The sequence below is a fragment of the Populus alba genome, chromosome 1 (genome assembly GCF_005239225.2).
Source record: "Populus alba chromosome 1, ASM523922v2, whole genome shotgun sequence".
In the NCBI taxonomy this organism is placed as follows: Eukaryota; Viridiplantae; Streptophyta; class Magnoliopsida; order Malpighiales; family Salicaceae; genus Populus; species Populus alba.
This window is the reverse complement of record NC_133284.1, coordinates 18,221,638-18,227,925: the sequence shown is the minus strand read 5'-3', so window position 1 is coordinate 18,227,925 and position 6,288 is coordinate 18,221,638. Positions and strand designations below refer to the sequence as shown.

The 6,288-nt window shown below is 29.0% G+C and overlaps 1 long non-coding RNA gene across 1 annotated transcript; it reads left to right on the top strand.

Moving 5' to 3' along the window:
- The first annotated feature begins 581 nt into the window (after positions 1–581).
- On the top strand, positions 582–1,806 carry LOC118046222 (uncharacterized). The gene is made up of 4 exons (XR_004687132.2): positions 582–719; positions 868–1,064; positions 1,189–1,391; positions 1,489–1,806. It is a non-coding gene; the product is annotated as an uncharacterized lncRNA (long non-coding RNA).
- The last annotated feature ends 4,482 nt before the right edge of the window (positions 1,807–6,288 follow it).

Here is a 6,288-nt window from a genome sequence, read left to right as displayed (position 1 = left end):
ATTTTAAAAAATAAATATTTTTTTTTAAATTTTTTTATGTTAGAGAATAATATAAATAATATTGTAAGACATCATCTAATAGCTTAAATTTTTTTGGTTAAGATAATTCTTTGATATGATATTAGGATTAATGACCAAACACCCACGAATTTCATTTCTCTTCTAATTAAAATTAATAAATAGTATAAGGTTACATGAATTTTTTGCAAATTTCAAATTGAAAAAACTTTTATCTTGAGATAGTTATTTTACTCTTTTGTATTGGAAAAAAAAGTTTCATTGTAATATAAATTAGTTAACCAAGTTAAAAATGTCTTCAATTTCAACCAATAAACCCAAGAAAATATGATTTTTAAATTTATATTTTCTAAATAAATTTACTTAATTATGGATGTAATACTCTTTTAGGTTTATGAATGGATATTTCTTGGTGGACAAACGTGCCTTTTTCTTCTTCTAGTGGTTCTACCCTACTCAACAACAAGTATTAGACTTCTAGCTAATTTGCACGTAATTAACTGTACTTGTGTGTATATATATCGATTCAACAGCGGTACTCTTACTTTATTACTCCGTGAATCTCGTAAAGTGAATGCTTTTTCCCGTTCCTCTTGTTCATGGTGTTCTTACCACCCAAGGTTTTCAAGACTCAACTTCCGGAATTGCCTGGTAATAGCACACAGAAAAGGACACAGAGACCTTTGCCGACGCCTCGTAATGTAAGTTACATCCTCTGACATGTCTTTTTTTTGTCTGTTGCAAAGGTGGGTTGCATGTGAGTCGATTGGCCCAATGTTCGGCGATTCTTAGCCCATTAATAACTTGGGTTTCTCAGACAATCGCTGTTTTCTGTCTTTCGTTGTACAGTTTGTGATTCTGTTGACCCCTCGGCCTTGAGAGAAGGGTAGGTATGAACAACAGCTGAAGATTTGCAGCTAAGGAAAGCAGCTACCACCCTATCAACCGATTTCCCCCCTCTCTCTCACTGATTCAGCTTCACTTCTATCTGTACCAAGATCTCTCTTCATTCCAGCAAATGTCCTCTCTTTTAACTAGCCAATATGGTATGTTCTCTCTCCTCTGTTACTCCCTGTGTTGATTTTTTCTCAAGTTTGACAGAAAGTTCATAATATGATCGCTAATGTACTTCGAGGATTCTTATGAACATGTTACTATGCTGTCTTGCAGTCTCTTCTGCCGTTGATGTTTCGTTCACTGGTGAGGCTGATCAGTGCACTGATGTCTCAGCCGACCGCCTCCGTCACGACATTACTGTATTACAGCAATCTTCTTCCTAGAAACTTGAATTTAGAGCGGATGGTTAGACGTGAATTGCTCCATGAAGAAAACCATTTGTTCCATTTTCTCATCAGTTTCTTAAGATGTTTGTGGTAGTTAACATAGCACAAGTTTGACCCCCATATTGATTTTGTTATGCTGTAGTGAGCAGCGATTAATTTTTTTTTTCTTACTCCGATTCTGTTTCAGAGGGTGTGGATCGATCTTTTACTACAGTGCCTTGCTGGGATTGTGGTGAGTTGGATTTTGTTATCGGAATACATGTCAGAAATCAGAAAAGCCTTCATACATGGCTAAAGATTTTGTATCTCTAGATGAATATCAGGGTAGTTAAATCTTTTTTTTTTATTATTTATCTTAACTACTCTTGCTGTAAGAATTAGGATTTTCCAGTTCATGTAACGTATTTGAGGCACTGCATGATGATTAGGGAGCAACATTGTGATGCTGTGCATGTACTAGCTTTTTGGGGACTGAAATAACACATATGTACGTGCTTTAACCGTAGTCTTGGCTCTCCGATTGAAATACAAGAGCAATTTGCTTTTTTGCATTAATTAATGTCTTCTCTGTTCTATTTCCCACTGCAGTAATTACTATATATCTGATGGTTATGCGTTTGAGAATTTTCAGGTTCATTGAAAGTTCATTATTATTAACTTTTAAAGCTTATGTGATTAGTTGAAATATACACGAACTGAACTAATTAGATATTCATGTTAATCTTGAAAATAAAATATAAACATTACTGTATTTGCCTGATGTCTAAGACAGAGAATTAGTCGATCTATGTTCATTAGGTGCCGTCATGATGCTATTAGTCAAAAGATATCGAAGTTTTTACTTGAGGGTTATTGTGATGGTTTTAAAGTAAAATTCTCTTACGGTTTTTTTTTTTTTTTTGTCTACACAAGTCTTTTGTTCTAATATGAATGACTTGTTTTTAACTATCTTTGAGAAAAATCTTACAAATTGCACTTCACATGAACCGTGTTTTTTTTTTTTTTTTTTTTTTTCAGTCATCAAACTTTTACTCTTTATAATTTATTCTTTTAAGTTACGTTAGCATAGTTTTGTATGCTTGCATTTCTTTCAATTTGCATTGTCAAGCATGTACAAAGCAAAGCCTAGAGATTATTTCAGGATGGATGAGAAATCTATTTTGTGAAATCAAACCTTAATTGTAGTTAAGAATATCAGTTAAAATAAGGTGGATCAACTTGTAAAAAGAACAAAAAAAAACATATCTCATCAATACAAAACTTCAATTTGATTATTGAAGTTTCATTTTTTCTACCCATTTGGTCCCTATTATTTTAGCAATTTATGTATCAATATCAAACTTTATTTTTTTCACGTTTAAGTTTTTGGATGATAAGAGATGAGAGAGAAAGTCATTAAAATTATTAAGGATAAATCAAGTGCTCGAATAACCACATTCTAACCACAAAAAGCTAATCTTTGTGTCAATTTATTTGCCTTCTCAAGAAGAGTTCAATTGAGGTGGTGTTCTCGTATAACTAGGCTAAAAATAGTAGATTAGGCACTTGAGGTTTTGGTCTAGCGGTGGAAGGGGCTTGTTCCCTTTCTCTGCACCAGGGTTCAAATCTCACTGTGCACGCCTGTCATCCTCGCGGTGTCTTACATGCTCACTGGGTTTGCAGGATGTTTAGTGGACCATGAGATTAGTCGTGGTGTGCGCAAGCTGGCCCGGACAAAAAAAATAAAAATAATAGTAGATTAAGGTTCATATAAGTTTTTTATTTCGTTTAATTTCTTATGTGTAAGATAGATTAAAGGATATTTAAGGGTTGAAAATGAATTTATTAAAGTATCTATATAGTGTTTATGAGTGAAAACAGTTTAAGAAATAAGATTTTAGAGTTAAATGTAGTATTTGGAAGATTTTCCATACAAGTCATTTGCGGATGACCTGAATTGGACCATATCAATTCTTTTCAAAAATACTTTCAAGCATGTGAGCCTAAGCTTTTTGATGAATCGGCCAAGAGCATGGGCTTAGCTTATCAGTCTCATCAAACGCTAGGCTTTTTTTTTTTTTTTTTTTTTTTAATTAGTTTTTTCTATTAAAATATAGGTTGATACTATCTTTTTTATTTTTTAAATGAATTGTTTTTTTTTTAAATTTAATAATGCTTCAAAGAGATTATTATAATTTGTCTAAAATTGTTTCTCTTATATTTTATATATATAAGTTGTATTTGCATGGTGTATTTATATAAAAAAATTATTTTTTTATAAAATTATTTTTTATTAGTAATGATAATTAAATTCTAAGATAAAATAAATGAAAATGTATAAAATACAATGGATAGTCATTATGAAAAATTTACATTTGCATCTATTTTTTGTTTTTACTATGCAGATTAACGTTTTGCTTTAATATTTATTTAACATTAACAACTTTTTTTTTGACTTATCAGCTTATATTTTTTTTTTATTTAGTATAAATATATTTTTATTTTTATAACCAAACACATATTCATAACACAATCAATTTTTTTCTTTTGTGTTAGAAATTAATTTGAAATTGTACCCTTTATGTAAAGTGGGTAAAAAGCTACTATATTTCATTTGTCATGGTTCTCGCTACCAAACTTCTATAATCAAAATCAATAAATTATACATAAAATTTTTTTAATTAACAAATGTAAATATATATAGATAAAAAACATTATTGATTAGTTTTAGAGAGGAAGTTTTTATTTTTTATTATTGGATTGACTAGGAGATTCATTTGTCACCAAGGTTTGAACTTAATACCATGAAGATTATTACAAAAACTCTAAAAGGTATAGTAAAAACATTGCTATGGTGAATTTTTTTTTTTATCCTTAAAAAAAACAAGATGCCTTGGATTTAGAGGTAATTTAGTTTTTTTTTCATGGTCCATTAGCCATTAAAGAATTATTCAGGGGTTTATGTATTTTTTCAAAGTTTTCAAAACAATAAAATAATTTAATTACCCTAAAGTGAAAAACATTTAAAACTGTTAATTGATGTTTTTATCCTTTTATTTTTTAAAATACAATAAAAAGAAATTTACCCTTGGTATCAACCAAAAAAAAAATAGTCATTATTTTAGGGGTTTTTTTCAACTTTTTACATGGGTTCTTATTAATTCCAAAATCATGGAAGAAAATTTAGCATGAATAATTAATATTAAATTCAAAAAATTGTGGCGTGTTTTGTCCACATGCCAACGCGTGGAAAGCTCTTTTTTCAGTTTGGGTGGCGCACGTGTTGCTTTTCTAGTGATCAAAACTACCATTTTCCTATGTTGTTAGAGGTGTCCTCATGCCTTCTTTATCCTCCTGGTGTTATACATGTCAAAATAGTTGGAATGTTCTGTAAATGCTGAGCCTTTTGTTTTTTCTCTCTCATTTCTAAAAAGTTATAGGTTAGCTCTCTTTGTTTTTTGTATTTTAATTGTAGTTTTATTTTTTTGATTTTTAATATTTTTTATAAAAACTTTATTTATTTACAATTTTATTTTTCAATTTCATTTTGTCATTTTTTTTTCATTTTGATCCTTATTCTTTTGATTTATATTTTTTTTCTTGGTCTTTCATAAAAGTTTTATTGATTCTTAATTTTATCTTTTAATCCAAGTTTGTGATGTATGGTTTTTTTTTCTTCAATTTAATCCTCATTCTTTTTATTTTTTTCTCTTTTTGTTAAAGTTATTTTTCATTTCAATTTAATCCTATTTTCTTAAAAAAGAAAAATTAGTTATGTGATTTTCTTCAACTTTTTTTCTATTGGATTATTCCAATATCATGACATACATAACAGGTTTTGCTAGTTAACTCAAATTGGATCAACTCTTATTATTCAAGTTACATGTTTATTGTGCTATCTTGGATTGACTCAGGCCAAGTTGTTTTTGTCCATTTTTTTTAATCTAATTTCATACTTTCAAAGGTTTTTTAGGTTATCTTAATCTTTTTCTATATTTTTTGTCCGTTTAGTTTATTTTTTTTTTTTATCTTCTAACTAAAATAAAATCAATATATTAAACTTGATTGGGGCAATAATCCAAGTCGTTTGTATTTTATTTTTTTTTTCTTGAAATGCACTCTTTGATCTGTGGACTATTATTGTCTTTATCTTATTTTCTTATTCAAATTTTGTATTTTTAATTAATACCATTTTTTAATATACACACACAAACACATTTAATATGCTTTTAATTTATGTTTCAATTAATATCTCTCCTCTATGAATTTTTTATTCTTTTTTAATATAGTTTTTTTTTAAAAAAAAATGTTTGTATGATTTTTTAAGATATTATTTTGATTCATATATATTTTTTTTAATTCTATAACCGTTATAAGGTCTAAATTATAGCATCACATTAATAATATTTCTAATATGTGCAAAATTTATATATTTTTTTTATTTTATTCAATCAATTCCATTCAATAATATTAATAAATAAATAAATTTAAATTTATTTATTTATATAGATGAATTTTGATTTATTTTATTAAATTAAATATTTATATAAATCCTTTTGATTTATATTTAAATTTGTTTATGTAAAAAATCCATTGAAAAAGCCTTTATATATATATATATGCCCGTGGGTAAAATAGCTATTTCCCTTGATTACGTGCATTCCTGAGAAAGTAAAATATGGTATGCGATGATGATAGTGAGGATAGGTGGCACAGTGGAGGGAGCACTAACGGTGGCGGTGCCTGAGGTGAAGTGAGTGTTAGCTCCTGGGAAACAAGACCCGGAGTAAGAGGGGAATTTTGACCTCCCCACCTGGGAATGTGGTCACTTTTGGGTGTGAATTCAAGTTCATCATTTGTTTTTTTGGGTGAACCACCAACTCTACTGCATCTCTTTCTTTTTTCTTTCTTATGCACAAGAACCTCTCCCCTTCATTGCAAAACCAGCTTTGTCACCTTCATCCTCAATTTCTTCACAAAATCGAAGCCACCCAACAACCTAAATTAG